At 42.7% G+C, this 23,255-nt stretch overlaps 1 long non-coding RNA gene across 1 annotated transcript in view; it reads left to right on the top strand.

Moving 5' to 3' along the window:
* Nucleotides 1-16,363, top strand: part of LOC144770582 (uncharacterized) — a 783,424-nt gene extending 767,061 nt beyond the window's left edge. Inside the window, exon 3 of the long non-coding RNA XR_013598932.1 lies at nt 16,323-16,363. This is a non-coding gene — a long non-coding RNA (uncharacterized LOC144770582). The remainder of the gene's footprint in view (nt 1-16,322) is intronic.
* The last annotated feature ends 6,892 nt before the right edge of the window (nt 16,364-23,255 follow it).

Raw genomic sequence — 23,255 nt, 5'->3', positions numbered from 1 at the left:
AAAAGATCTATTTCCAAGGGACCCCAAACCTTGTTCAGACAGTTGAAAATGGAAACGTTGAGTTTCCAATCGCTGTGGTCTAGAAGAAATCTGGAGTTCCAATCTGCTGAGATGTTGGTTTTTCCCGGAAGGTATTCTGCTTTCAGAGCGATTTTGTGTTCTAGACAGAACAGCCAAAGTTTTTTGGCCAGATTCGAGAGGTCCGCAGATTTGGTGCCACCTAGACAATTTATGTAGGCCACTGCAGACATGTTGTCCATCTTTAAGACGACCGACCTCCCTTGAAGAGAGTGTTTGAAACTCATCAAAGCGTAAAGACCAGCTGTGAGTTCCAAGTAATTTATGTGTTCAGAGGATTCTTCCAGAGACCAGACTCCACCTGTGTTCTGATAGAGAAGGCAAGCTCCCCAGCCATGTAGGCTGGCATCTGATTCCAAAACGAATTCGGGTTTCGAACCAAAAATAGCTTTTTCCTTCCAAGCTTCCAAGTTTTCCAGCCACCAATTTAATTCCAACTTGGCTTCTAGGTCTAGAGAGACGCAACCTTCGTACCAAAGACCAGATCTTAGGGCTCTCGCTTTCACTCTTTGGAGGAGTCGAGAATTCCGAGGACCGGGGGAAAATTGCTTGGCTAGAGGAGGAGAGAAGACCGAGAAGTCTGGCCAGTTCCCTGAGGGGAAAGTCTTCTTGTTTCAGGACATGACAAATTTCTTACTTGATTTTGGTAATCTGGTTCATAACTGTTTTTAGATCTTGAGATATTTGGGAAAGTTCTTGTGACATAATTAGAATGTCGTCTAGATAGATGATCAAACGGGTTACTCTTTATTTTAGAAATGAGGCGATTGGTCTCACAACCTTGGTAAAACACCAAGAGGCGGAAGAAAGTCCGAATGGGAGGGCTTTGAACTGGTATAATCGATCTTTCCAAAGGAATTGGAGAAAAGGTTGATGGATTTGGGCCAAAGGAATAGTGAAATAGGCACCCTTCAGGTCTAGCTTTACTAGCCGGTTTCCTTCCAAGAGAAGATCTCTCAAGAGATGAATTCCTTCCATTTTGAAGTGTCTGTACACCAAACATTTGTTGAGATGTCTTAAGTTTATAATGGGTCTCCAACATTTGTCTTTTTTCTCTACCAGGAAGAGGGTGCTTATGAATCTGAGTTCCTCCAGAGACTTCTATGATCGCACCTTTCTTGAGCATGGAGGAGATCTCCTCTTCTATTATTTTTTGCTGTTCTGGGCGGATTGAAAAATTCTTTGGAAGAAAGGACTGAGTAGGGGTTTCTGTAAAGTCTATTCTGAAACTCTTGACGAGGTTCAAGACCCATGGATCTTGAGTGACCATTTTCCAGTTCTGAAAAAAGAATTTGAGTCTCCCTCCCACCTCTTGGAGGGAAAAAGAGGGGAAGGAGGGGCAAGAATACTCACTTGGGGTGATGTCGGTGGAGGATTGACCGCGAGATCTAAATCCTCTGGAACGCATGCCTCGTCCTCTCTGGGGATAGAACTGCGAGATGTTGAATTGCTGGAAGCCTCTTAAGAAACCGCGTGATCTTGAGGCGGGGCTTTGGTTAAATCGGCCAGAAGAGAGGCCCCTCCTTCCGGCCCGGTCAAAGAGGTTATTATTAAAAACCTTGCACATGTTTTGTTGGGCTTTATCCAAAGCCGTAAAAGTTGCAACATACTTGCCAAGATATTTTATGAGCTCCTTGCCAAAAAGTAATCCTTTAGGATTCTGAGAGATCTCCTTGTCAGCCATGTCAGAGAGTTTAGGGTTTATTTTGGTTAAGACAACTCTACATTTTTCAGCATTCAAGCTAGCATTAGCATTTCCAAGGAGAATTAAGGCACTCTGGCTCCAGCCTCTGATTAAGTTAGTATTAAGAGGAGTGCCATTAATATGGCTCTCCTCAGCTGCATCAATAATTCTAGCTAATGGCCCTTGGACGTCTAGAACACGATCCTGACATCCTTTAAGAGATCTCTCCATGCCTTTGGGTGGATCTCGGCCTAGTTTGAAAAGAAATGTGATCAATTCTGGGTCTAGATTAGGAGTTTGGCAAGCTTTGTCGTCAATTGAAGGTCTGGAAAACACTCAGCGCTGAAAATATTACGAGTATTCCACTCTAGTGGGAACCTCAACCATTTATTGATGAACTGAGGCCACCTTTCAGAACTTCTAGGGTGTTTAAGGTTTAGGGGAGAGAACATTTCTTCTCCCAGAGGGTCAAGAATGGTATCCTTTAGGGAAGAGGAGGGTTCCGGGGGGTTAAAAAGGTCTTGATCATAGTCCTCATTCAAATCAAGGATGTATTCATCGGGCGTATCTGACGAATTATCATCTCTGAATTCATTCTCTCCCATAAGGTCATGAGCACTTAGATTTTGTGTGCCGCTAAGGACACCCGGATATTGTGTGCCGCAAGGGGCACCTTGATAAGTTGTGCTGCGAGGGACACCCATGGGTTTCGAGGCGCGAGGACCTCCAATATTATTTGAGGTGCTAGGACCTCCCAGATTCTGTGAGGTGCGAGGACCTCCCATAGTGCTCTAGGGGTTAAATGTTTAAGGTTTTTAGCTTTTTTTGATCTCTTACCCCTAAAGTTTTCAACATTGAGAGTTTCTGGGAACTCATCCTCATCAGATGTGAATGACCTTTTAGAGGACATGACCTTTTTTAGAGTATCAAACATGCAGGATTGCATTTCGCTATGTAGAAGTTTTTTTTAACGTTTAATTTTCCATATTGGCAGTAGGGGCAGAAGCACCCTCAGAGTCTGAGTCAGACATGGCTGTTATTATCGTTATAATAAAGAATAACAGGGACAAAGAAGGTTGTAGTCCCAAAATGAGGTTAGACTCTCAATAAGATATAGGTAGGAAAGTGAGGTTTCCTTTGCCTTTATATTATTATTTTTTACACAATAGCAAATAAATGTATTAAATTAATTTACAAGGAGATATTTAGACTTGCGGTCGAGGCAGGAGGCAACAGCTGATCTCGGACTCGATAATGCTCGCGATCAGCCGTCCCCTCCATTGCCATAGAAACCGGCATCTCGCATTGGAAAAGCAGAAAAGAGCCGCTCGTTTTGAAGGGGAAGAAGAAATGACCTTGGCAACGCGAGTGCGCGACATCGCGGTTGCCAAGATTCACTCCTCTAGGTCGCAAGCGTTACACAGCCGCGCTCGAGGAGCGGTGTGTAGCGTGAAGAAATGGGGGCATCAAACTCTGTTTTCAAGGAGTTTCATAAGGAAAATCAATGCGATCAGTGCGCAGGATGGGGGAAGAGGCAGAGGGTCAAATATAGGAAGTGGGAAGTGGGAGCAAACCTAAATATCGGTAAGGCTGAGGAAAAGAAGTAGAAAAAAGGTAATCCTTAAACGCTTGCTGAAAAGGAAAACCGTTAGGAAAAAACACAATACACATATAATAAACAATGTGAATAATCTTAAAACTAGGCACAATAAGGTAGGCCATGCGGGAAGAAAGCAAGGGGATTTCCATAAATTGGAAATCGGTGTGGAGGCAGGGTGGGAAAAAAAAGGTGGAGAATAGCCCAAAACCTTCAAATATTGTTCTTAAAAAACGAAGATAAGGAAAGAAAGGAAGACCTTATCTGCTCAGAGCCGCATTTAAAAGGGGCAGATTCATGTTGGCTCATGCCCTTTATCTATTCTGAATGTTCCTTTATTGAACCTTTTAACTATGATGTATGCAGTTGGACTGTATTAAAGGAATAATTCATAATGTAGCCTCCGTTCTTGTAATTAAATTGACCTTCATGAATAGTGTAATGTACTGTGATCCAATAGAAAGGTAAAAGGCGATCATCTTAGAAGAGATCTCTCATGGTCACTAGACCTGCAGTGTTCCAAACTTTCAGATTCGTTGCAGTGAGAGTGCTCATATTGCTTGATAAGCGTAGTAGATGGATTGATGGTGCATAGAAGAGGCTCTGAGTAGTAAGCCTCTCCTGAAACTAGAGTAGGCCAAATGTAATAATCAGAGTTGTGTGTGACCCGGGTTTCTCACAGGGGAGAGAAGTTGTAGCAAATTCTCCTCCTTCAGTGGTGTTAGCTTTGTGGCGGTGTCATCCAGGTGCAATTAGGACATCTAGCAACAAATCCCCTGCAAATAATATTGTTCAAGATTTGTCTCTCCCAAGCCCCCACTATTCATGGGTACCAAGCTTGGCGAGTACAGCCCTGTAATTACCCCTGCCCTTTTCTCTAAAGCATGTTCATAAATGTGGGTACGTTAGAAAAGACATTTAAAAGCCGGGAAGCAAAATATTTTTTTTAAGAGACACATTACTGACAGGAGGAGGGTTTCCAGAATGCTACTTAGCTTTTGAGAGCTGTGACTGCCCTTGTGATGTGGCTATCAAGGGGCATAATCTTGGAAGATATGGATCCCAAGGTAGCAAAATGATGTGTGTTGCCATTGTAAGGGGCCCCATCCAAAGTCTAAGCCAGTCACTAGGTTGTTGGGAAGCATGGGGAATGTGCAGGACTTATGCCGGTTAACCTTCAGGCGGGACATATGGAAAATGCTGAGGGTTAATGCAATGTCCAAAAGGTCTGCTGCCAAATCCCTTAGCTATAAGAGGAGGTCGTCAGCATACACAGAGACTGTGTGTCTTCTGCCACTTAGAGGAATGCCCCAGGCTGCATCCTGTCGACAATATCCAATTGCTATAGGCTCCACTGCAGGGCGAAGATGAGAAGAGATAATGTGCAGCCTCAGCCAAAACCTGCCAATAATTAATTGAGGGCTGAGACAGTGCACCTATATAGTGCATGTGAGAAAACAAAGAGCATCCAGCCTTGATCTGCACATCATGCTGGACGTCGGTCCAATCTGACATGCAAATTATGAGGGAGGAGTTGAAAAAATAAACCCTATTTGAGTGTTGTGATGGTTTCATCGCTGTGGTTAGTGTGCAAAGTAATTAGCAGTGTGCGCTGCTAACGCTTGCGGAAGGGGTTGGGCAATGAACTATCTATAGACGTGTCTAAGATGCAGTTGAAATTCCCTCCCAACACCTGGGAAATATCAGCCCATTGTGCCAGATGACCAGATATTGTGCTCAGGAAAGAACCTTCATCCAGGCTGGGAGCCTATATACACCCAAGTATCAGCATAGTACCATCAAGGGGACCCTGCAGCAGGAGATATCTACCTTTCATATCTAGAATAGTTGAAATAAGTTGGAGGGGAACCTCAAATCTGATCCTGATGAGCACCCCATGGGCAAAAGCAGAGAAATTAGTGGAGAAGGCTAGAACCCTCCACCTGCATTGGAGTCTCTGTGCTTCAGGCTTTGTGGAATTTGACACCTGTTGCAAAGCTATTTGTGCTTACTAAAGGTGAAAACAGAAATGTGCTTACAGGGAGAGCGCATACATGTAACATTCAATATATTAGTTGAAGTTCGTAGAGGAACTGTGGACTCTGCTATATGCAATGTTATGTGTAGCCAGCAAGTGGAATAAGGCTACCTTCATAGTTGGGTTGGGACTGCACCCAAAGGGTCCAAGCCTACGTTTCTGCACCAGGAGTGTCTAGCCGCCCTCTGCACCTGCAACAGACACCATTAGATACTGCTTTGCCCAGTTTCAGGCGGCAGATGGATTATCAAAGAAACAGTATTTATGGCCTGCCTTAACTTTAAGTCTTGCGAACAACAACAAGGAGTACTGTAGGCCAATTTCACGCAGCTTTTCCTTCACACAAGGAAAGAGGCTCATTAATGTTGAACCGCAATGGTGTAGTTGAGAATGAGCATTATACAAATCACCGGGCATCTTACAGTATATCATTGTAGTCCTTGTAATAAAGCAACTTGGCAGCATCTGGCAAAGCGCACATTCTCGGGGAGGTTGTCTCGTCGGGACCCTGTGGGTCCTCTCTGTAGAAAAGAAAGGGTGAGTTTATGAGGGGGCATGAAGCCCTTAATTCATGCTTCTAGATATGTCATGAGTCCTGGTCCTCCTCCAGTCACACTATTCTCCTATGAGCATGGCCCTCTGTGGCTACCTTGCCCTCATGGAGTCACACTCTGTTCCACAAGATCAAGTAGGGTACTTTGGGCCTCTAATTGTTGTGGCTACATATCCTACTCAGTCCATGAAACTCCTACAGTCCAGGGAGTCGTGCTACAATTAGGTACTTGGTTCTCTGTTTGAGGGGCCAAAGTACAGGTGCCCCAGAGCAGCAGGAGCCAAAGACCCCAATTGTTGCAATTGGGGTCTTGTACCCCAGTCTGCCCTAGGACCCTCCAACTCAAATTTCTTAGAGTAACCCTATCTGTACCGGGAACATCCAACTCACATTTCTTATACAATATGTAAAGGGGGCCTACTTATCTGGTATAAATAAGAGTTTATCTTATCAATAAGAATTTAATGAATTAATGAAACTACATAGTTGGATAGGAAAGGGCCGATAATAAGTAGGACCCTAGTGTGGGTGACCAGAATTTGTTCTGCTACAGAGCAGTACAAAGTAGTTATGGAAGTTCAAGTGTTGGGTCAGTGTGACAAGACCCATGCACTAAGGTATTTATGACTCAGAAACAAATGAGATACTATCCCAAATCCGGATGCATTCAGCTATCAAAGGAATCCAGACCTGATAACTCATGGAGATTAGACTTGTAAATAGTTATTCAGAAATAGTGGCACCTGAAGGCAGCATAATGTTGCAAACTAAATCTATACAAAAAAAAATGTTCATTTGTGGACAGTTAAGAAGCGGAACAAAGTTGATGCATGACCTGAATGGAAAGAATTCAGAGATTGTTGAAAGCTAAGCTTCTTTAATGTCAAAACAAAGCAACACCTTGAAATAAAGGTTTTTGGAATACAGTGCTTATTCCCTTGTAGGTTGGCACAAGCAGTAAAGTCTTCGTTAGAGAAAACTGTATGAGATCAATAAAAAACACACCCAGCAACATTACAGTAAATAAATACAAAAGTTGGAAATTCCAAATCAATTTAGTTAAAAAAGAGTACACTTTAATGATTCAAAAGATAATAAATCAATTTAAACAGAGTGGATGTATCTGGTATTATAAATCAAATTAAATGCATCCAATCCAACATGGTGTGACTGACTGGGTCCTAAGTATCCTCTGTACCTGACTAAGGTTGACAAAAGGTAAGGAAGAGATGATTTTTCACCCAAGTTATGTTCTATACAATAGCAAGATGCAGGCACCCTTCATTGCTGACCAGTGATGGAGCTTAGCCAGCTAAGATTTAGTGGTTGATTCTGTTCAACAGTTTTGCTTTAGCATTTAGAAGCTTTTTCAGGTTTGTCATAATATTCAAACGGACTGCTTTTAGTGGCTCCAACTATGGGAGAAAGGGAGAAATGTAATACTTTTCTAAAGTGTGATTGAGGAAGAATGGGATTCTATTATGTGATATTACTATACTTCTTTAGCATCAAATTTAATTATTTTGTATCACTCTTGACATAATAAAAAAGTGTTCAGCAGGACAAGATAAGCAGCTGTGCCTGAGTCTTGTTACTGAACCACTGTTGTCTTGAAATACCAGCTCACAGTCCCAGAAGGAAACATTTGGAAAAGGTAGATAAAATGAGTAGCATCTTTTCTTGCAGCCGTTGGCACCTCGTCCAGCTGCTGACGGGGTGAACATATCAAAACACCAACTTTTTACAAAAGTTGAATATCTACTTTCCTGGTGCTCCAGCACTTTCCAAACTTCAGAGGGAGGCTTCTTCGACAGCAAGCCATGGCCTCAAGAATTCTGGTCTGGACAACTCAATTTACCACTGGTCTTGCTGTTTTTTTAAAGACAGATGCACTTTCTCTTTTCCTTGGATTTTCACCACTTCGTTCCTAGATAAAGGTTACACAGTGAGAAGGCAGTTCTAGAATGATACCGTGTTCTCATTCACTTGAGTATGAATACGAAATCAGCTCCCTGTTGCTCAGAGAAAATTGTAGCTCTTAAGAATCAAGATGAAACAGCAGTAATGCTCCTCAGTTTTTTACAAGGCAGAATGGAATTGTTCCATACACCCATTCTTCTGATCTTTTTAGTTCCAAGTGGCACTTGTCTTGAGAATGGTGGAACCAGTTTTTATAAAGTTAAACCAACAGTGGCTAGCAAATTTCACCAAGAAAAGGTTGTCCAGACTTTTCACGCATCACCCTCTTTTCTGTTTCCTCACCATGATCCTGTTCCAGGTTCCAAGGGCAGACTTTTTTATTTTTTTTTATTTTTTTTTTATTTTAATGTTTTTTTTTTTAAGTCACAAGTAAAACAAAAACAAGAGAGCGTTCATGGCACAGAAAACAATAGGAAGGGGAAAAAAAGAAAGAAAGGAAAAAAAAGGATTATCGAGCATCAAAACATTGAAAAGAATCATACATCAGACAGTCATAAACATAATATTTGTCCAAGCCAGATGTAGAATGCTTATAAGTGAATAAGAATAAAGACAGTCCATAACAATAATAGAAACATAGAACATAGGGCAGCTAGTCCCACTGAAGACTTGAACAGACCCTCCCATATTTCACCCTTGACCGTAAACCCCGAGCTTTAGCTAACGTAAGTTCAATTTCATAGACCCCCCTCAATATTAACCAAAAATCTGTAATTATGGGGCTAAGTACATCAATCCACGTCCTAGCAATGCAAAGCTGTGCAAAGATAATAATAACTGAGACTAAAGGTTTGGATAAATAGCCTGGATCGGATACCGACCCCAGCACTATTTCTTTCTCAGTTAAATGGATCACCTTGCCTGATAACCTGCTCAGCACTGATGCAACCTCATACCAGAATGTGGTTAATCGGGAACACGTAACAAACATATGCCTGAGATCAACAGCATACTCGTTACATTTGGGCAGTATAACTTCTAGGAGACCTGGGAGGAGGCCCATTTCGAAATTACCTGCGGGGAGTAATATAACACGAACATAGTGCGATGTTTTTGCAACTTTAGGTTAATCGAGAAGACGGACGAGTTTATTGTAGCCATTGCATCAACAACCTCTTCTATATTAATTCCAATTGCAAACATACAATTGAGTTTGGCTTCCGTCTCCGATCCGTCATTTACACTGCAGACAGGAATCGCTGATAAGCTTTCCTAATCTGACCCTGACCAAAGGTTTTTAAAGATAGCCCACAATATATCAGGAGTATGAGGGAAGGGAAACAAGCCCTTGCCTTGTATAAAATAATCCCTGACTTGAAGGTACTTAAAAAATTAATTGTGGGATATCCCAAACTCATCTTTTAAAGAGGAAAATGACCTATCATCATACTTCAGCCCTAACTGTATTATTCCACACTTTTGCCACATTCTACAAATGTAGTGTAGTTCCTATATTCCTAATAGGCTCTGCGCATTGGAATAGTATATCCTGTAGTTTAGACCTAGGACTGAAGTCGACTAGGTCTCTACCGAATATACTAGACTTAATTGTGTGTGTGCCAGCTAGCTCAGAGGTTACTAGAAACTTTCTCGAATGAACAAGAAGGGATTCGTTTCCGAAAACCACTTAAAACATGACAACTTTGTTTCCCAAGAATAAGAAATATATCTCTAGAGTCGCGGAAACAATAGATAGATATTTCACTCAGTCAATCGTGCATGCTTCATTTCACCGGAGGTGTAGAGAAATAGAGAGATGGGCGTTTTCAATAAAAGGTTTTTATTGAACAGTCTTCTTTCTCAAGCATAAGAAATGAACTGCTGCAATTGTAATACTTGTGGTAAAGTACAAAGCGTACAGTATGAAGAGTATTATAAAATAATATTGTAAATGCATGATATGGTTTCTTAGCCATAAAATACCTAAAATGCATGAAATACATACAGTGATAAATAATGACTAAAAGTACTCAATTGGTGCTTCTAAAATACGCCTACCCCGGTGTACCTAACCTAGGTCTAGTACAAGGGAAGAAGTAAGTAAGGTGTAGCCTAGTTTTAGTATTGTTTGCCAATAATCAATTCCTAGAATTCTCTTAGGGTCTAATCAGCTCCGTACCTTGGTTTAGAATGAAGGAGGTCTTGTATCTCTCTCTCAGGACTCGATTTCCCAGCAACCCGCAAAGGTAGCCTGGAAACACTGGAGCTGGATTTCTCGGCAGGAGAAAAGACAGTGTCTCTCAGTGCGTCAGCTGGAGGGTCGGCTTCCTTCGGCACTTGCTGCAGCAGGGCGCGTCGGGCAAGTAGATAGTCGAACTGCTCCAAACAACCGTGTGTTTGTTTGGACAAGTGTGGGCATATTTATACCTTGAAGGTGCCGAGTGTGACGTAAGCTTGGACATAATAACGTCATTAGAGACTTCATTCTCTGAAAACTCCATGATTTCTTGGATAAATTAATGTTCATGCAGGGGGAAGTCCCTGACTGCTGAAGGCGGGTTTTTCCAAGAAATCGTTGAACATTTTCGGAACTAGTGGAAGTAGCCAAGCCGTTTTAGGACTACTTGAGCTATGTCTTAATATGGTTATGATTTCTATGCCTATATAAGGATACGATATCTTATACCTATATAAGGGCATGAATCAGGAAAATTACACTAGGGTCCTAAAACGCTATACAACACAAACAGAGTCCAAAAATATGCCCGGGAGCCTAGGATTGTCCCATAAGAAAATAAATTCATGTAGGTCTGGCACAGCAAAAGTTTTACAAATATCTTGCCAAATACGATAGATATGCCTAACTACCTTGAAATGAACTCTCTTAAAATAATTTGGGTCCGACATATAATGTAGAAGAAACCAACTGTTCTGACCAAATGCGAGCTGATACACAAACCATATTTTGACCACAGTGGGTCCCAAAAGTAAACTCTGAATATGATTAAGAAAAGCTGCCCAAAAATATGTTTTAAAATCGGGGAGTTGGAACCCTCCTTGCTCATACGTCAGCTTAATATATCTGAGAGCTCTCCTGGCTCTACGATAGCCCCAAATAAAACTTCCAATAACAGAGTCTAGCCATTTAAAAAATGACATTGGAACTCTTAAAGGGATTGAACAAAACAAATAAAGAAATTTAGGCAAGACATTCATTTTCACTATATTGCATCTCCCTATGATAGTCAGGGGCAACCTGTGCTATCTTTGCAGATACGCAGTGATTTCTTTGAGCAGAGGTTCGTAGTTCGAGGTCATAAAATTATCAGTACAGCTACTGAGACAGACACCAAGGTAGGTAGCAGTGACAGTGATACCTAGCTGGGGTAGAGCAAGTACAGGGGCGTGATTGAGAATAGACTGCATTTTATTTAGATTGAGCTTATAGCCAGAAAAGGAACCAAAATGTTGTGCCTCATGTATGATTACAGCTATAGCCATCTCTTGCCCGGTAGTAAATACAGCAATGTTGTCTGCATAGGCAGTAATTTTTAACGTCATACCATTAAAAGATATAGGCAAGATAGACACATTCTGAAGGAGATGCCTGATAAACGTCTCGATGTAAAGAGCAAATAGTAAGGGGGAAAGCGGGCATCCCTTGCGCGTACCCCGCTGTATACTTACTGCCCTAGATGTACAACCATTAAGTTTATTAACAGCAGAAGGATTGCAGTACAGTCGCTGGACCGCCGAGACAAACCTCCGACCGAGGCCTAATGATAGCATAGTACACCATAAAAACCCCAAGCAACTCATTCGAAGGCCTTCTCGGAGTCCAGCATTAGCATCCCAATCCGCGGACCCAGTTGACCTGCAACATCAAAAGCTGCAAATGCAGTGTTTATATGTGCTACTGTGTCCCTACCTGGGACGAAACCGTGTTGTTCTTCTGAAACCAATAGAAGAACAAGTGGGGCAAGGCGAGAAGCGTGGAAAAAATGTTGGCATCCGCGTTAATAAGGGATATCGGTCGATATGACCCAAGGTCCTCCACAGGTTTGCCCTTTTTGGGGAAAACCACAATATTAGTTCTATTCCAAGAAGGGGGAGCATCCCCTCCCTGCAGTATATCGTTAATCAGCCCAAGGAGAACTGGCAACAACACTTCCCTAAAGATTTTGTTAAACTCCAGCGGTATGGTGTCCTCTCCCACTGCCTTACCACTGGGCAGAGCCCCGATAGCTAAGTTCAATTCCTCGAGGTCAGTGTTACTCTTTAAGCCCAGAGTATGAGACATGTCCAAATAGGGTAAAACGCTCTCTTGTAGATAAAGCCTTGCCATTTGTTGATTATAGGTTCCAGCTTCCTTATATAAGCTAGCGTAAAAGATCCTAAACTGCTCGGCTATATCTTCAGACTTTGTGTAAGTGACACAATCCACTCCCTTGATTTTCTTAATGTGAGAATTAGCCCGCTGATCTGCAAGTTGGTAAGCCAGTACCCTTCCCACCCTCTCTCCATACCCATACTGCTTTGTTCTAAGCTTGAGGAAAATGTTGGCAACTTTATCCTTCAACCTTCTATGAAGTTTCGCTTTAACATCAATAATCTGGGCATATATCTGTTGTTCACCCATGTTCTTTGACGCTATTGCGCAGACCTGTTGCTGTTCTAACTCAATATATTGCCTATGTTCATTGGCCAACTGAGTACAGTTAAGTCTATTCTGCTTGACTACATACTGGAGAGTGGCCCCTCTCACACATGCTTTTAAACAATCCCATACCAGAGCGAGGGATGAAGTGTGAAGATTGTTCAGAATATGTTCCTTCAAAACTTCTTGCATGTAAGTAACAAAAACAGACTTACTTAGCAAGTGCCGAGGAAATGAAAATTCCCTAGCTTGATATTGTCTTGACGATCCAAGAGTAGATTGTGATCCGATGTTACCTTTGGGCATACGACCTTTGATGCGTTGGCCAGCAGCCCATAGTTAGTAAAAATTGTGTCAATCCTGGAGTACTGTTTATGGGGGTGAGAGAAAAAAGTGAACCTTGGTGTTGTAGGAAACAGTGTCCGCCAGGCATCATCCAGTTGATGAATAATGCAATAAATCTTGTATAGCAGCCCTTACCTGGACCATTCTAGCTCTTGCAGGTGTGTTTGTTGTATAATTTTTTTTATCTAAGATGCAATTGAAGTCTCCCATAACAATAGGATCGAAGGTCTGACTTACATCAAACAAAATCCCACAATAATGTATTATCTATGTCACAAAATGGAATTACTAAGGTTAGTCAACATTTCTCATGTCCCCCTTTCCTAACTCCTCTCCAAAGAAAACTCATATACCCCAACTTAGACCAAAGGACATTTACAAAACGTAACATCTATTTGTAAAGTGCATACTCATCCGTAGGCATCTTGGCGCTGATTAACAGATGTTTATTGTTACCCAACTCAATGGTACTCATTTTATTGACCTCACATGAATGAAGGGCTGAGTGGACCTGACCGGATTTAAACCGGCGATAATGAGGTCGGACACAGGTCCCTGCAGTGGAGGCATTTATCCACTGAACCACCAGATCCAGCTACACTAAGGGTGGGTGTGACTGATGTATTTCTCTCTAACATATTTACTTGTAATTACAGCATAATTTCTTGTATTTATGCATAATTGTGTGGCAAGTGTAATCCAGCATTTCGTGTTATTTTCTTAGTGCATTCACTCTTGCATCCACAATGTGCCCGAGGATGCATTTTGCTCTAAGCACATAGCACGAAATTCTACATGACACGAACAGCAGTAGCCAGCAGCCACTCGCTCTCTCTTAGATCATTGTTCCTGTACTCCTCTTGCAGGATGTTTGCCACAAGTTATTCTTAATTACTCAAGCTAGCATATTCGAGTAATTTTGGTAATTTTGCATTACAACAGTAATGAATAATTACTGAAATTACTCAGATTCCTTCAGCATAATTTAAATTTCGCACAGGCCTAATTTACACCCCACATAGGCACATCTGTTCTTCCCACCTATGGAACTGTCTTTTTTCCAGTCTGTGATGGCTCTGCCCTTTAACAGAACCATGTGTTAGGAATTTCTCTTAATAGCCATCAAATCGAAGGGCAGGGACTGGCCAAAAGTGCCTTGTTTAGAACTTTGATCAAAGATAAACTTTCTTTGACAATTAGGTGTCAGAAACAGAGGCTTGAAATAGCTGGAAGGCCTTTGTTCATGAACAATTTGAACTTTGGAAATGAAGAACCTGTCAAAGGAAAAGGGAATGTGGAATGAATGCTCATAGGAGTGTTAGTAGTAGTCAGAGGATTAATGTGACCAAGGCAAACTGCTTTCTACAAGCATAGGTAAATGACAGCTTTATGAAAGTTATCTTCCCTGCTAACTGCATGTTGATTAATAATTCATATTGTCCTTCCGAAGGTATTTGTTACAAGAATTACTTTCCGACCAATCCCCTAACCAGAGTTAAAGAGGAGTAGGTTTGGAACACTGTTGAGTGTTAACAATGTGAAGATTGACTGCAGCTACATTTGTACCATAGCACTTAGGTTATGTTAAAAAAATGTAATGTATAGTTGGGCCACAAAGTTACTGTTTATATTTTAGTACTATATATTTGGGTCTAACTTTTACAAAGCATAATGAGAGGTGTCTTAGATAATGTTAAATGCCAGCATTGCAACTTCAAAAAATTAGTTGCTTTTTACTGAATCTGCCATGTCTTCCCTGGTGTGTGATATAGCTGTATTTCAACTCATTTCTTAGGGTTTGTGACAAATGTTAGAGGGAAAAGCCTAACTGCAAGCTCACATTTGGAATTTTTTACTCTTTTGGAGCTGACGTTGTATGCATGTATTTAACAGCTGACATGCGGTTAGGGCCTATTAGGCACCCTTAAAAATTCAGAGGTCAAAAACACAAGCTATCCAGGGCCACAAAAATATTTAAAAATCCAGAAGAAACACTGTCATGGATTTCTTGACAGTGGCAAATGGAGATATAATAAGTGATGCTATCAACGATGCCATTTTCAATGTCATCGGGAGGTACACGTAATGGCAGTACCTGGTAAGTTGAGATTTAATTACCTGTTCATTTGAAGATAATGTGTGGATAGAATGGGAATTTATGCTAAGACAGCACTGTGAAGGCTTTCCCTGGTGTTTCTATGCAGTTGGTATTAGTACTTGACAGTATAGTGCTGGGCTCTCCAACCTTTTCAATAATAAAAGTTAATTGTCTTCAATGAAAATCCTCCTGAGCTACTAATACAGAAGTAATAGTAACTGAACCAGACAAAATCACTATAGTGGTCATCAGGACACAAGTCCTATAAAAAGAAGTGGGGGGACTGACAATATGCATATGATCTCATGACGTCACGTGCTCAATGTGTCCCGGTGTCTGAGAATTACACAGGGACACGTTCAGCTTGTTTCTGTGGGGCCCAGCTTCTTGGCAGAGGGTACGGCGTCCACCCTGTGAAAAGAGTTGGGGGATGCCGTCCACCTGCGTGTACCCCCGACTCGAGCCCTGGTGGTCACCATTTGCAAGTTTAGCAGAAGCAATCGTCTCAATGCATAAGGCACGGTTCCCAGCGGTAATGTAAAAAAATGTTCTGTCAATGTGGAGTGTGTCAACATGGGTAAAATATGACAGCCAGAGCAGCCGTGCTCCCAGCACCGAGGTCATACTATTAATAATCGTCTTCCCAACACCGTTTGATTTTTAGCACTCAAATATCAGCGTTAAATATATCTTGGAAATTCAGTCATTTTTGTACAAGCATCAGCTTATGAATTCTGAAAATATTCACATTTTCATATTTAATAAGCACTTTTCAATTTTTACATTAATTCGACGAAGCTAAAACTTCTAATTTAGTTCACTGGGCTGCACCCAGAAGAGCTACTGCAGGTAGCTGGCGAGCCAGTAGCTCAGGAGCTACTCGTTGGAGAAGCCAGGCTAAAGAGTCAGTATTTGGGGATGGAGCATCCTGTGTTCAGGAACATCAGGTTTAATTTAAGAAGTGATGAATATTTTGAAAAACTGGTGTACAGTTTTAATTTGTGTGCTGAACATAAAAGCCTTTTCCTATGGAAGTAAAGTTATATTAGCAAGACATCTCTGGTTTGGCATTAACCCCTTCTGCGCTCATGACGAGCTGAGCTCATCATGAGTTGTGCCGCTCGCACGCTCATGACGAGCTCAGCTCATCATGTAACGCGGCTTTTTGAAAAAAGCCTCGCAGCGCAAAAATAGCGGCCGCACGCATGCGGTTAAGGACTTGAATACTGTGGCATGTGTAAAGGTTTGTCCTGTTTATTGAGCTGGAATGTCTTGAACAGCATTGAAATGCAAGGTACCATATTCTTTATATGACACTGATTGTGCTGATTGCCTTTTATATATTTTTGCAGAGAGAGGCAGCCAAGATACTGAAGTCACATCCAACGGGGAATAAACATTGTGAGCAGTAAGTAGTCCGGTGGACGCTACCTTTGTTTTGCTTTTTTTTTTTACTTCTCAAAAACATGGCAAGATTTACCCTCGCTACTAGGCGCCAACTTCTTCTGGCCTTTCTGGATTTTGCGTGTGTTCACCAGTGTACCACGTCCTTTGTCCTTTGCGTTCTACGTGCACAGGAAATTAGCTCAGTCTGCAATTGATGCCTTCTTCTCCTGAAACTCGATTTCATTTCACTAGAGTGGATTGTGATTCGTTTATCCTCTAATCCGCTTAGATAATAGGGCCAGATAATCTATGCAATGTATCTTTATCCAAGTTCAGAGTGAAAGCTACGCTATTACCCTTATCTCGCCAGCAAATGCGTGCTGCTCTAACAATTAGACTCAGACAAAGGGATAAGGCCAGCCAATCACACAATCTGATCTGTTTTAGTACCCGCTCTCCGAGATACACAGATCGCTTAACATGGGCACAGAATCCGAGTCTGGCTTTGTGTGATTTCATTCATGAGATCAGATATGCAAAGGATTGACATAGTCACCTACAACCTTAGAAAAATGCGCCTGTTCCATAATGATTACTCCTCGGGATTCAATGCTTTCTGCAGCATCGAGAAATCGTCATTGTCGGCACCGATCAGCCATTGAGCAGTCAAATCTATGTTGCTGGCATGGGCGTCCGCAGGGGCGGCAAGGAGGGGCGCTTGCCCCCTCTGGAGCGCCTCTCCTTGCCCCCCCCCCTGCGCAAACCCATCTGTATAAATGCATCCAGGAGTGAGGCCTGACGCCGGGGCTTTTAAGCATTGCAGGGAACAGAGCTGTTCCCCTGCAAAAGGCCTCAGCTCCCTGATGGGGCGCCTCGCACTCCTCTGAGCACAAGAGCAGCCTCCACCCCCCCATTATCATTCTGTGTGGGGCTGATTGTCCCATACAGAATGACAATGGGTCAGTCTGGGCTGGCACAGCTTGTGGTGGCCTCCTCCAGTCTAGGTCCAGGGCAGGGCATTCTGTCACATGAAAGTGCAAAAACGCCCATGCTGCTGCTAGGTGAGAATCCAGTCAGCAAAGGAAGGCGGTGAAAGAAGTTGAAAGGAAAGGATTATAGTTTTAGTACAGCAACCATGATTGCTGATTTTTTATTATATTCAACTAACAACCATTGACAAAGCCAATAGTTCTGGCGTGTTGTAGGTGTAACGTTACTTGTTCTAAGTGTAACGTTACTTGTATTATATATCTGGATGCAATGACAGAAGCAACCAAAATACAAGTTAGGCGGCACATTATATTAAGCACAGAATTTTAGCCTATGTGTTTTAAGGCACGCATTTTGTTACATCAAACACCCTTTTGAAGAGACCCCCTAGTTTTCTCATCCCACTTAAAGCTCTGGAAACAACACCATGTCACAGTCGCCCCACGTCAAGGCCCTGCGCATCATGCATGACTCATGCCTTCTACTTTTTCAGATTGCCTATGTGCAGGGGCATAGTGAACCCTGCTCCACCTCACCCCTTACTTTAGGAACTACAGCGAGGGTGGAGTCCTTGATGGGTCTCATAATTAATGTGAAAAGGTGAGTGAGTAAGTAAGTTAAGGGATGAGTGGATGGATGGATGGCTGGATGGATGAGTGAAATGATGGATGGATGGATGAGTGAACGGGTGGATGACGGGCGAGTGAATGGGTGGATGGATGAGTGAAATGATGGATGGATTGATGAATTGATAAGTGAAAGGGTGGCTTAATGAATTGATAAGTGAAAGGGTGAATGGATGGACGGATGAGTGAAAGGGTGGATGTAAGGCTTGATGAGTGAGTGAAAGGGCGGGTAGATGGACAAAAGGATGGATAGATGAGTGAAGGAGTGAAAGGGTGGATGGATGAGAGAAAGGGTGGATGGATAAGAGAAAGGATAGATGAATGATAGGTTCAATGGATGGATTCATGAGTGGATGAGTAGATGGATGGGTGGATGGATGGAAGGATGGATGGCTAAGTGAAAGGGGAATTGAAAGAGGAAGGGGGATGTCTACATGGATGACTGAACAGGTGAATGGCTGGATGGATGAGTTAATGGATGGATGTGTGGAAGAGTGGATGGATGAGTGTACAGATGGATGGAAGGAAACGTGATGGATAGGTTTGTAAATGGATGAATATGAACATGGATCGGCACACAGATGGAAGGACAGAATGAATCGTGAAAGACTGAATGATGGATGAAAGTATGATTACACATTGTAAGCCTCATTATCTTAAGCACCATTTCCTATATATTGACTTTCCCATTTATATGAGTGATTGTCTCTATATAATATGTGTGTGTTGTAACGCACTCCAAAACTCTGCCCCAGGTCTTTGGGATGAGTAGCACTATATAAGAAATTAAATACACATGAGAGAGGGTCTATGTGAAGATGAGGGGCGCCATTGGAGGGTGGTATCAAGGCCAGACTAGCCGGAACGGGCATCAGGCGTTTTCTCTGGGAGCTGGAAAGGTGGGGGCGGTTTTGTTACCATAAAAAGACCTGCACATTTGCTTAAAGCTGCACGTATACTGACAAACCATGAAGTGCACAATTGTCTCAACCTAATATAAACTTATTTTCACTTGTACTTTAGAGGTTGCCTATTTACTTACTTATATACTATTGCGCAACCTTCTCTGATGTGTCTTTAAACCTTACCTTTTGTCCTGAATTGTGACCTCCTGTCTTGAATTTTTGTCCTGAATTTTGACCCTTTGTCCTGAATTTTTACACTCACTCTCCTGAATTTGCACCCATGCCAGTTGGTCACTCTAGGCATCACAGCGACACCTCCAAGTGCCGGTGGTTGGGGGGGCGGTGATCCTTGGCATTCAGATGGAGGGGGCTACCAATGACAGAGGTGACAAGTGCAGGCGCCCTGCAACCCACTCATCACCACCACATGAAGGAAGAAAATAACCCGATCAGCTCATCGACCCAACTTCCTGAAAAAAACTTTCAGACACCATGGAAAGGCAGCAGCATTTGCTGTCTGCGAGTATGTCAAATTAGATTTGTACAATAAACCTATTTGTAAAGGAAACTGCATTAAATGTCTGCCCCATCACGGTCACCACTCAGTGTCTTCAATCCCTTGTTCACCCCTCTTTTAAACCTCACGTCAACTCGTTTCCCTCAAATTTCGGGAGGGGGGGCTAATTCATCCAGGCAAAGCCATGTGCAGAGTGGAGATGCAGGGGCTCTAAGTAGGGGTGAAAACACAACAAAGCCTCATTACCAAGTAAATGGTCTTTTAAAGACCTGTGTGAAGTACTCGGGTGCAGCTGTGTGTGTGTGGTGTGCCGGGAAGCTGTCTCAGCCGGGCACACACATTCTTATAACATTCACACCCCTCAGAATGACAAATCACCACTTCTAGCTGCCTGGTCATGGCGTGGGAGTGGGAAGATGTGCACAGCAAGGGGAAAGGGATGGTGACGCTTTTCTTTTGTATAGGAATTTATGCTGGCATCATAGCCCAGGGTTTGCTGTCTGTGCACTTGTATAGGTGTGTATCCATACAAGTGCACAGACAGCAAACCATGGGCTATGACGCCAGCAGGAATGACTTTACAAAGGAAAAGCGTCACCTGCACTGCCATCCCTTTCACCCTGCTGTCTGTGCACTTGTATGGAATACACATCCATGGCGCTGCTCACCAGATAAATGGTGAACAGGGCCATGGATCTGTCTCTTTTTGCATCCAAGGGCACAGACGAAGAAGCAGAGGAGGCCCAGGCAAGGAGAATCCAGGAGACATTTGACCAACACCTATCTAGAAAGTGAGACCTTCGGGAGGGGCTGGATGCCAGGACGACAGTGATGCTGATCAGCCCGACTCCACCGAATAGTATCAGAAGAGCAGGCAGCAGTTTTTAAGTAAGTTCCAGTAACTTTAATGCATTCTGCAGCATCACCAGCATTACCTACTGGCTGCATATCTAGGTTACAGTGTTTTAGACTTACTTGCATGGAAACCTCAAGGAGGACAGTCCCCTCCGAATATGCGAATGTAGTGTAAGCTTGTAGGGGTAGATTTACAAGCCCCTTGGGCCACTTTTGCGACACTTTTCCCATGTTAATAGTGACGCAAAAGTGGCGCAGGGGCTTGTAAATCTGCCCCATAGCTTTTGGCATGCCAGTGGGGTAATTTTAGGGTTTGGGGTGGGTATGGGTTTTGGGGTGGCAGGGATAATTTTAGGGTTCAAGGTGGGTATGAGTTTTGTGGTGCCAGGGGTAATTTGAGGGTTCAGGGCGAGTATGGGGTTTGGGGTGCTAGGGGAAATGTTAGGGTTCAGGGTGGATATGGGTTTTGGGGTGCCAGGGGTAATGTTAGGGTTCAGGCCGGGTATGAGTTTTGGGGGGGCATGGGTAATTTTAGGGTTCAGGGTGGGTATGGGTTTTGTAGTACCAGGGGGTAATTTTAGAGTTCAGGGTGGGTATGGGTTTTGGGTTGCAACGGGGGACATTTTAGGGTTCAGGGCGGGTATGGGTTTTGGGGTACCAGGGGGACAAATTTAGGGGTCAGGGCGGGTATGGGTTATGGGTTTTGGGGTGCCAGGGGGCTAATTTCAGGGGTTAGGGAATGTATGAGTTTTAAGGGGCCAGGGTGTAATATTAGGGTTCATATGTGTGCTCTAATTGTTGTCCAGTTTCAAATGCAGAATTCACCACTTTTTTTTCTCAGCTTGGCCTGAGCATTATCCAATCCTAATTGTCTGCCATTTTAGCCCCACCCCTATTGATTAACATTAGCCACACCCCTTCATTTGCCAGGTTAGCGCCCCCCCCCCCCCCTGGAAAAATTTCTGCGGATGCCCATGGTTGCTGGGGCTGTTATATGCACTAACAGATCTGAACGGAATAGAACTGATTTTAGGAACAGTTTCACGCACCGATAAAACATGTCAGACTGTCTTATAGAATGAACGCGATCGTCTGCTCGACACGTTCTTTACATGGTTGAAATGTACCACCCAGCAGCGTTGTGGGAGTGATCCTTATTCGAGAAATGTGCTTTCATGGGTTGTTGAGGGGAAAACAGAGAGGGGTTTGGGGAATTACTGGCCATAGGAAAGGAGTGAAGGCTGCTTCTAGGTTCTGAGCTCACCCATTTGGACAAATGCATCCGATATCGGTGGCCTCCAGGTGTTACTGTAGTGGCCAAACGTATCCATTTCCAGAATTAAATCGCATTCTGAGCCCCTGGTAAAATGTGAAATTATGCAGTGCTGCTGTTTCTGGGATCCGTATTATCTTCCCCCTAGGGATTGGTGAAGCTTTGCCAAGCATGAAATATGGATGAGCTGTTGCAATTTTTATTTGAAGAATGACCTGCAAAGGAGGGTTTTTTGACACCGAAAATGGGTGCAAACAAGTCAATTATAATTTCGCCTCGCAGGGCCAGGATTTAGTTCCCGTCACAGATTAGCAACAGAGGCGCTGCAATGGGGCTTCCTCCGCCTGAGATGCCAATCTCTGAAATGCTCAGTGATGGCAAAAAATATCATTAAGTGCCATTTTACCTTACGTTTTGTATGCAAGCTTTGTTGTTTTTACTTCTGGGGCCCTTCCTACACAACTACACACATACAGCTGGATGCTGCTCGTGTCCCTGGGCCCAGCCTCTCACATTAGTAAAGACAGCTGTCTTAAAACAGGCATAGTTTGTTCCCATGCATGGCTTATTTATTACCTTAATGTAGTACTCTATCTCTGTGCATCCCTCTGGCAGAACATGTACATAGAACCTTCCTACAGAGCATCTTAATTAATTTATCATTTAGCATATTGTAACATAATTCGTACTTTTTAATGTAGAACAATATAATTACATGATCTAAATTGTATTCTGGTCATTAACATCAGTTTCATCCTATTTGCTCCAGAAACATTTTAGCAAGAACATGCATTCGTAAAAAAATGTACCTGCAAATGTAATTATGCACGGCTCTCCGGCATAATGCACACTGCCATTATGGGAAATTGAAAAGATGACAGGCTGCGTGGGGATGTGAAAGAAGAAAAACATTTTATCTCACTTTTTTCAGTAACTGAATTGACACAAACTGATGTTTCCTTTAACCGGGCACTAAATATATTTAAAGTCAGTACTCGTAGGCTTCAGGGGCACAGTCTTCTTGTGTGCCTTGCAGAGCTCTTAGTGAGAGTATAATTCGTTTTTTTAACGAATTGTATAAAAATTGGTCTATAGAGGGCTTCTGAACTCCTCTGTTCACTTTCCTTCACCCATTACTAGTATCGAGATTATGTGACAGCAAATGAAAAATGGCTAAAAAACGACGCTACTTGGTGGACATGTGGGGGCAAGAATAGCACAGGATCAGTGGAATTCTTCAAAACCTTGTTGTTAGAGATTAGAATTTTGGTTGGCAGACGTATTCACCCTGTGCAAGCAGGAACCAGAATCCCAGTCAGGGTAAGTCACTCTGATAGCTTGGCACAGAGCAGTGATGCTTAATTCAAGAGTCAATGTGTAAAATATTTGTGCAACACTTCATACAATAACACAGTGATAACAACACAAAAAACCTCCACACCAGGTTAGGAAAAATAGGTTATCATTTTATAAATAAAACGAGACCAAAACAACAAAAGTCCATTAAGTAGAAGTTGAGATATGATTTTTAAAGAATTAAGGTCAAAACTGCACTTCGAAGCAATAAGGGCTTAATTGGGTAAGCAGGTCCACTAACCTGGGGCTAAGTCAAAAGAGCAGGGTGACTGCTAAGAAGTGTGGCCGAATACAGGGACCCATTTGGGCCATCTGAACTAAAGAACGTTGATCCACGATGCGTCGTTTTCAACGAGGATGCACAGTGCAGCCCAGGC

The sequence above is a fragment of the Lissotriton helveticus genome, chromosome 1_1, assembly GCF_964261635.1.
Source record: "Lissotriton helveticus chromosome 1_1, aLisHel1.1, whole genome shotgun sequence".
NCBI lineage: Eukaryota > Metazoa > Chordata > Amphibia > Caudata > Salamandridae > Lissotriton > Lissotriton helveticus.
The sequence above is the reverse complement of the archived record's forward strand: the minus strand, read 5'-3'. Positions and strand labels throughout refer to the sequence as shown.